Source organism: Solanum verrucosum, unplaced genomic scaffold (genome assembly GCF_900185275.1).
Source record: "Solanum verrucosum unplaced genomic scaffold, falcon-dt-bn FXZP01001111.1, whole genome shotgun sequence".
In the NCBI taxonomy this organism is placed as follows: Eukaryota; Viridiplantae; Streptophyta; class Magnoliopsida; order Solanales; family Solanaceae; genus Solanum; species Solanum verrucosum.
Window position 1 is genome coordinate 34,650 of NW_026019640.1, and position 10,069 is coordinate 44,718.

Sequence of the window (10,069 nt, forward strand, 5' to 3'; positions counted from 1 at the left end):
TTCGGTGGATGATTTTAGGCATAGGAGAGGACTTTGTTCATTTTTGAGAAGTTTCGAGTTTGTTTTGGTCTTTTAAGGCGTATGTTAGTTTCTCGTGGTTTCATGGATGTTGGATTAAGGAGACCTCATATTCATTTTTTTGACAGTTTAATTGAGTTTGAAATGTCGAGTAATCGATTTGCTTATATAATTTGCGTGTATGAGGTTCCAATCAAATCCCGAGGATCCTTTGATGTTTTTAGAGTTGGATGATTTTCTGGTGCCTAGAATCTATTATGTTTCACGTCTGAGAAGGAATGGCCTCTTTCGTGATCTTCATGAAATCGAAGGTCTGATCGCGAAAGTGAAGGGTCAGGTGGCCTGACCATAACGATCGCGAAGGGTTGGTCGGTTTTGCGACCTTCGTGAAAGCGAACACCCTGACTTTCAAGGGGGTCAATTTTGCAAACCCAGGGGCATTTTTGTGATATCAGAGAGGGGATTTTGACCTGATATTATTGGGGCTTAAGTCCTATTTTTTTTTATTTTTGAGCTTGGTAAACTCTTGAAGGTGATTTTGAAGAGATTTATTGTGCTAGATCTTTTGAGTAATAATTTTTTATCCTAAAACTTCATTTCTCTTTGATTATTTATGGATTTTAATATCAAAATTTGGGATTCTTATTGGTAAATGACAAGATTTTCAAGAACTCGAGTTCTAAACTAAAATGGATATTGCGAACTGATTTTAAGTCCTTTTCTGAAATGGTTTTCACCAGTCTATTCCAAATGCCATGGGTAATGATTTCAAGTAAAGAATTTCATATTCAAACTTCATTTTTGGAATCAGGTTTTGTGTTGATTGACCTGTTTTCCAAAGTATATGATGTGGGTATTATTATTTTCGAAAAATTATTGTGAATATTTGTTTGTTATAAATTGTGTGGCTTTAGAGATTGATCGGCAGGGAAAGACTCAAGTCTTGGAGTGACTAGTTAGTTGAATTAAGGTAAGTGATCTCCCAAACCTTGTACTCTGGTAGGATTCATGTATTTTTCCTTTATTGTGTGTTGGGAGTAATGGGGATGACATAAAGAGTTCATTGTTCCCCTTGATTGAACTTAATGAATAAAAAGGGGATTAAATAAAAGGCTATGTGTTGATCATACTGTTTTCTGAATTGCCTTGTTGTGACCCCTATTTGATTGATTAATGAAATGCTTTGATGGCATGAATGTGAACTTGAATTGTTTGAACTATTTTCCCTTTCTTATGGTGTGAATTTGTCACGACCCAACCCACCGGACCATGCGGGCACCTACATACTACCACCTAAGTAGGAGAATCCTCTCATCCCAATAGCTACAATATGAGTAAATTAAATAAAATGGAAGTAAAATGTGCTAACGAAATTTTATAAATAAGAACTATTAAAATAAAATCAGTTTTAAGGCTTGTAAGTAATTAACACCCCCAAGGATCTAGTCTAAACATGTACAAGAGCTACTAAGAGTACAACTAGACATGATAATAAAATACACAGCTCCCACCATGCATAAGGAAGCTAGAAGCTGCTGGAGAATTTTTTCGTCTTTACCTAATGAAACATCACCAACATGTATCCAGACTATGACAAAAGACATAGCAAAAGTAGTATCAGTACAAAACACGCGTACTGGTAGGCATCATGGGTCAACCCGACGCCCACAACATAAAATAAGAAATCAACTAGCAGAAACATACAATAAACCACTCGCTTCTCCACCCTTACCCTCTCTTGAATACCTCAGAATTACACTAGTGCCCTTACTATAACTAATAACCACCTTCTCGATCAACCTACTACTAGGTTCTTGATCATAGCCTAACCGTTCTAACACATTAAGAAGTCCACCAAATACACTATAAGCATTCCCACTAACCGCTCACGTCATACCCTTACTTCCTCTTCATATCACCCACCAAGGCCACATAGCACATTACGTCAAGCTTTCTAACCACTAACACAAATCCCTTTCTTCAAGGTGAAATATGTCTAAGAATTTTCATCACGTACTCTACCCCACTTCCTTGCCATTACAACACACAACCCCCTTTTCTCGGATATTAACCATTCTTGAAACATTGAATTCCCTCCTTCCGTATCTCCTCCCGGTTAGGTATGCTCTTTCCGGTTCACTTTTCATCAAGGTACATATCAAGTTTGATCACATAGAAGAACAGTCAACATAAGCCCTCATAACCATACAACAACTCCGGCAAATACAACATCAATTATCATTACGAACAAGGTACAGTTTCACAAACCTCAAGACGTACAATTACATCAAATCATTGGACCCAAACTCAAATAGTTAATATACCGGAACGTGGTACCCCATCCAAGAATTATGCCGAAATGTGGCAACCGATCCAAGTTAGTTATGCTGAAACGTGGCAACCGATCCAAGTTAGTTATGTCGGAACGTGGCAACCGATCCAGTCAACACACCATAATCACAATCACAAGTATATTCCAAGTTCATACAAATTAGTCATGATTCATGGCATTCATCATTCATCTATCTTATTTACAACAAGTGTGATCAATAATGCAACATTAATATACGTACATGTATCAAAATGAAGCAAGAACAAACATAAATCACACAATTATAGAATCACAACCATCACCTAACCCTAGATCATCATCTAAGGCTTTTTTCTAGGATCTAACCAAAATTCTTTCGGTGCACGAAGGCCTACACATGAATCCTACCATTGATTTACACATATTACGCAGTGAACACATATTTTAACTACTCAATTCATAAAACCTAGCCTACCTGGGCGCCAAGCAGCTGCACAGAGTTTTGGTCTTTGATTCTTGTTTTCGGGGTTTGTGACAGTGACCTTGATCAGAAATTAGCAATTCATCGACCTCTTCACGCTAGGAATCTCTCTCTTCCTTCTTCCCAAGCTTGCAGAAGCTTTTTGGGGGTTTCTAGGGTGTTTTTACGACTAAATTAGGTATTTCAGGAAGAAGGAGAACATAGGATTTCGCGTTATTTGCATTTTGTCTCGCCTATCCTGCTTTGGCGCCAACTTTTCCCGCTCTGGCGTCGCCTCCCTAAAGGCATCTGATCCACCCTAGCGGGACAATGGCCCAGAATTTTCCCAAATTTTTGTTCTCCTAAATAACGACGGTTCGGGTCGCTACAAATTTTTTTATGTGCATTGATTGTTGTACACCATGATGAGGCATGTGATATAAAGTCGATGGAATATGATTTTGACTAGTCACATGATATAGAGTCGATGGGAAATAGTTTCGGCTAGTGAAATGATATAAATCAATGAAAAATGGTTCTGGCTAGTGATACAACGCTGAAGAGAAATTGTTTTGGCTAGTGGTACAAAACCAATGAGAAATGGTTCCGACTAGTGATACAACGTCAATGGGAAATGATTCCAGCTAATGATATGATATAAAGACGATGAAAAAATGGTTTCGGCTAGTGATAGGTTATAAAGCTGATGGAAAATGGTTCTGATTAATGATATTGTTCCAAAGGGAAATGATTCCGGCAAGAGTTTGATTATTATGATTTGACGCTTATGTTTGCCATATTTGTTAACTGTGATTGATGCACTAGTTACTTGTGATCGATCTAGTTGATATTGAGATTAATGTACTTGATACGTGTAAATTGTTGAATTGTGACTATTGAACTGTGATTATTGAGCCTTGTGAGCTGTGTATTGTAGAACTTTTAGGTTGGGCTGATTTCTATGCATATTTTAGTTTGAGGAGGTTCAATTGGGATGAAAGGAGTACTCAATTTCTAACTTGTTTTTTATTAGATTTCTTGTTGGGTACCGTGTTGTTGGTACTCACTCCTTGCTTCTACACTTGTTCAGGTTCCGAGCCCAGTATAGCATGTTTGTTCTTTCTCTCCCATTTCCAAGGCTTGTCAAGGACCTGTTGAGAGGTAGTTGCTTGTCATCCTGGCAGACCCTCCATTTCTTCTTTTAATGCTTTGTTCTAATTGAGAAATAAAGACTTGAGACTTGTACTTATTTCTTAATTTTTCACTTTATGTATTAGTGGTTTGTACGCGTAACAACCCGGTTTTGGGGTGTTAATAAAATGAATAAGTTTTCTGCTTTTATCTTGTTCTTGTTTTATCTTTCTACATTTCTTTCGATTCTTTTGGGTTGAGGCTAATTTGTCTTAGTAAGGATAGACAAGTGTCATCACATCCATTTTTTAGATTGTGATAAAATCACCTAGTATAAATCTATACACCTACGAAGAATTATAAGGATCTTAATATAGAAATTTTTGAGGTGTTTAGCAAATATTGATGTCTTGGAGCAATAACGTAATTGTTAGAAAAAAATAATAGGAAATAAAAATTGAAGAAGAAGAAGACTTTGAGGCGTGTAATAACTTTATTTAAAGAGATATTGCATGTATACATATTGGGAAAAATACAAACAAATCCTTTCAGAATACAACAAAGCCCTATGTTTATACATGCAAATTTTTCTTAGGCTATTTCTAGAGAATATTTATATTTATAGAAGTTAAGAGATGACTTTTCATAAGATTCATGGTTCTTTCATGATAAAATAACTTTTCATATGAGTCATGTTCTTTCATGAACAAATGACTTTTCACAACAATCATGTTTTCTTCATGAAAAAATAACAGTGCATCGTCCCTTCATAATGCAATAATATGTAATTATTTAATATTTAATAAATAGTAATGATATTTCATATTATATATTATATACAAGTTCGAGTGTCTACTTGTGCACAGTCAAAGTTGGAGGACATAAATATAAAATAAAGTTAATTAAAAGGGCATATTTATGTATTATGTCAATTGGTCAAACATCTTTATCATTATCTTTTGGTAAGTGAGTAGGAAACAACTCAAAGTTGACTCATTTCTCCTTCCAATCTAGAGAAAACTTGTAGTAAATATAGCTACTACTAATCATATTTTTCAGACCATTCTAAAATTGCTTCACTAAGTTAATCAAGTAGTTGTATTCTTGAGACTTCCCATTGATTTCTTCAAGTACTAAGCAAGACGTGTTGTCATTCTATGTAAGTAATTTATATGTTAATTAATTATTCATTTCTTTTCTACCTTTTTTGTTCCTATTTTGCAAGATTTTTGTAAATTCATTAAATTAATTACTCCATATATACCTTGTATGTCTGCATTCTAAACATCAACATTTAATGATCTCCAAGTCTAATGCTTTTTATTCTTTGGAGAGTTAACAAGGTTGTTTTTTGTTGGTTTATAGATCTTATAAGTTATCAATGTAACTTTTGTGATATATGGAATATTTTTGGGGAACATCTTATAAAATAATAAATAGTTCAACATGAGTTTAAGATGCGAAAATAAAGAGTTTTTTCGAGATCTTTGAAATTATTTTTTATCTTTAGTCAAAGATATTTGAAATTTCTTTAGGGACACAATGAAATATAAATTGAAATATATGGGGTTTCAAATTTTAGGTTTCATGAAAAAAAGAATATTTTGATAAAAAGTGTTTTCTGTTTTTAAAATATCATTTGGTGTGAATTTAGAATAGATTTTTCTACCATCCTTTTCTTGAAAATTTGTCATCTATGATTTATTTTATCACCCTTTTCTCTCTCCTTTTTGTTATCCATATGCCTCAACTGAATTTGTCTCTTGTGGACTAACAATAATAACAACTATGTGTTAACCCTAGATAAATTTGAATAGACTACATGAATATTCACTAATTTTGCTATTTGGTATAAGCTCAACATAGATAATTAACTAATGCGATATAAAAAAAATTCTATATTTTACGTCGCATTAGATGTTTTAGATATGACTTAAGACACTCTTAAAAAACATAAGACCTAACTTAAATTTGTTATAATGACAGATGTGGATAGGTGAATTGAGTTTGATTTGTATTTTTAAAATAATTTTTGAACTCTTCATTGGTAAAAAATATATAGTAATGGAAATGGAGTTATTCTATAGATTCGTAATTTCTAACTACTACCACCTTTCACTATAACTAGACGCTTCATTTATGTTACTACATGATTTTAACTCTTTCTGAATATATATTGCTTCAATAAAATATTTTTTCACTTCGTTATGCAATTATTTGGAACCAAATAATTCTCTTGTTCTAGTATCTTGATATGTTGTTTCTTTTCAATTGCAATTATTTGGAACCAAATATTTTTTGAATTCTGGTATTATATGATCACATATGCATGATATTGAGTTGAACTGATACAATCTTAAATTTTTTCAGAAATAAAAGATGGAAGGTCATAGTGACATGAATGAGAGAAGAGAAAGCTTGATCAATGTTGTGATACGAGGATCTAGAGAGAAAGAAATAGAGAGAAGTTATATCGGTCACAACATAACTGGTGGTGCATTTGTAGATGAACGTGGTGAATCATCATCGAAGAGGAAGAAACCCATTAGGCATAATGCCGATCAGATTCAAGCGCTTGAAACGTAAGTATAATTCTAATTTATTTTGTACTTGTTTATTTGCTTATGTTAATTTTGAATTTTTTTTATCATTGTTTATACCATTGGGAATAGGTTTTTCAAAAAGAATAATTCTAATTTATTTTGTACTTGTTTATTTGCTTATGTTAATTTTGATTTTTTTTTAATCATTGTTTATACCATTGGAAATAGGTTTTTCAAAAAGAATTCACTTCCTAACAAAAAAGTACAACTAGAACTTGCAACAAAATTATCCATGGACATCAACCAGGTGCAAAATTGGTTCCAGAATAAAAGAACCCAAATGAAGGTGATGCATATCACATTTCTTTCCCTTAATTTATAGTTTTCTTATGTGAAATTTATATAATTGATTATAAAAATGAATTGTGTTATTCTATCAGTCGCAATTGGAATTGTACGAAAATAAGACTCTGAAGCAAAAAAATGACAAGCTTCGCATAGAGCATATTGTAATGAAGGAAGCCCTGGAAAATTCAATTTGTGACAATTGTAAAGAAAACATTGATGAGAATCAAATAAAGATTGAGCATGACCAATTGGAAGATGAAGTTAAAAGGCTTACCGCCCAAGCGTACAAAATAAGCTTATTTAATAAAGATGTAGTGCATGATAAGATGGTGTTATTGAATCTTGCTATGGATGCCTTGAATGAGCTTTTTAGGCTGTATGAGAATGATAAACCTCTTTGGGTAAGCAGTTTGGATGGAGGTGGAGAAACGTTAAATATTAAGGAATATGCTCGATTGTTTACCCCATTAATTGGCACGAAACCTGAGCATTTCACAACGGAAGCCACAAGGGCATCGGGTACAGTGGCTGACACCAGTTTGGCATTGGTGAATACACTGATGGATAAGGTACATAGGCTCTTCATTTTAAATTCAATGTTTTCCTCTGTCTCATTTTTAAGAACTATCATCTCCTTACCACCTACCCCTTATTTGACGTGAATAATTAGTTCTTTTTATTTTTATTCTTTTTAATTAGTTGTACTCTTACTTTTACTATATTTGACATATCTTTTTATTAGTTTTTTTTAGTGGTGCTTCAATTAGTTATTGTTGCATATTATTTAATCAATCAAATTTAACGTCAAGTGATGAAGACAAGTATGTGTTGACATGTTATATTTTTATTTTTTGTTATGTACTGTATTGTATATATGCAGAGGCAGTGGGTAGAGATGTTTCCATGCATTGTTGGAAAAACATATAATACTGATGTGATTTCCACTGGCATAGGTGGAAATAAGAGTGGTTCTCTGTTATTGGTATTTCTATTTACTTATTATTTTGATGAAAATTACATATCTTATTTATTTTATTATTTCATACACTAACAACTTGAAAGTAATGATTTGCAGATTAAAACTGAATTGCAAATCATTTCTGACCTAGTTTCTGTTCGCTAAGTACAATTTCTTCGCTTCTGTAAGAAACATGTTGAAGGTGTATGGGCTATCGTCGATGTGTCTGTTGACACAATTCAAGAAGGTTCACAAGAGAGCAAAATTGAAAATTGTCGGAGGCTCCCATCTGGCTGTATTTTACAAGATATGCCAAATGGTTATTGCCAGGTAATTCAAAAAAAATTGTCTTTTTATTTTGCATTTCATATGCCTTCATATTTTTTGAAATTTAATGCGCTAGATCGCTAATATTTTATTAATTTTATACTTGTTGATTTATTTTTATTGATTTTTTTATAATACAATCTATGTATTCATTGTAGTGCTTTATTCTCTATCAAAATTATTCTTTATTTATTTGGAATGAGAAAGATCAACTTTCTTCTAGCTTTGAGTAATGCAACTATTTAGTAATTGTTTAAAACATACTATATTCTTTCTTGATAAAGAATTTATTTTTATTATTCTTCACCTTCTAACCATGCAATAAAATTCTAATTGTCTAATTTTTGTATGCTCACTTTCAAATTAATATATTTAGATACATTAATTTTTCTACAATTTTTTGTTTCCTTGTATCCTCGCATCATACCAAATGCAAGACCTAAATATTTTGCACACTCCCTCCTTCCATATTTATTGGAAAGACCACTAGAAATCATTTTTGAGGATACATTTCTTGTGATTGACTCTTTTTATTTAATGGTTGAATTTTCTAAGTTGTCTCCAATAATGGCCATTTTATTTTAATTAATAATTAAGTTAATTTTTCATGCAGGCTCATATTTTTCTGTCTAGTGATTTTGTAATATTGATGAAATATTTTCAGGTTACTTGGATTGAGCACATGGAATATAATGAAAATCTTGTCCACAATTGGTATCGCCCTGTGATAAAGACTGGTCTGGGATTTGGTGCTCAAAGGTGGATGGCTACTTTTCAAAGACAATATCAGTTCTTGAAAATGATGAAGTCAATTATTGATCCCATAGGTAATCATGCATAGAGGTTTAATTATTGTGCCATTTATTTTTTTATACTTTTGAATATTAAAAATAATTGATTCTTATGTAGCTTTATTTGTGGTAGTTGATTTAAGTGGTGAGAGAGGTATAAGGATGTTGGCTCAACGCATGACGCATAATTTTTGTGCGGGCGTTTGTGCAACCGCTCACTATTGGGAAATAATTCAACTAGCAAATAAAGAAAATTCCAAATTAATGATGAGGACGAATATTAGTGACCTTGGTGAATCGACTGGTATGGTGTTAAGTGCTACAAAGACAATCTGGTTACCAGTGAAACACCAGCGTTTGTTCAAATTCCTCACTAATGAACAAATAAGGAGCCAGTGGGATGTCTTGTCCAATACTTGTCCCATGAAACGAATGATCAATATTTCTAAGGGTCAAACTGTCGACAATAACATTTCTCTCTTTTTTCCTCATGTGAGTGGTTAATTGTTGTGTTTTTTTTGGATACATGATTGAATTAGTTTTTTAATTAATTGTTAATTTATAAATAATCTTTTCTTTTGATTCGGACATGTAGGGGGATGATTCTGGTGCTAATCAAGTGATCTTGCAAGATACTTGCATGGATGCAACTGGATCTCTTTTGGTTTATGCTACAATTGATTCACAAGAAATTAATACCGTGATGAAAGGGGGGGACTCTTCTTGTGTGACTCTCTTCTCAAATGGAATAACAATAGTCCCAGATTGTTTTCAAGATTTCTCTACAACTAATAACTATAATGTTATTTCTGGGGAGATGAATAATGGGTTCGGTGGTGGATCGTTGGTGACTATCAGCTTTCAAATGGTGGGGAACATCTTTCCAGCTATAACTCTTTCTATGGAGTTGGTCAAAGAAGCAAATGCACTCATCTCACACACAATTCATAAGATCAAGAGTGCTCTTAAATGCAAGTGATATTTCAAGGCTATCTACCATCCATTGATTTGTCATGTGTTTTGAGTCTCTTCTGTCTTTCTTGATTTGGATCATAATATTATTAGATTGTACTATTTTGAGTTTATCTAAAAAAAATCATATTGATATTTGATTCTCTATTGCTTGTTTAATTTTGTTTTGCATTAATGTTCTTGATCTCAAGCCAACTTTATAATAATCTG

The 10,069-nt window shown here is 32.9% G+C and overlaps 1 pseudogene; it reads left to right on the forward strand.

The window, feature by feature from the left end:
• Positions 1–6,299: 6,299 nt before the first annotated feature.
• Positions 6,300–9,866, forward strand: LOC125824903 (homeobox-leucine zipper protein HDG1-like; annotated as a pseudogene).
• The last annotated feature ends 203 nt before the right edge of the window (positions 9,867–10,069 follow it).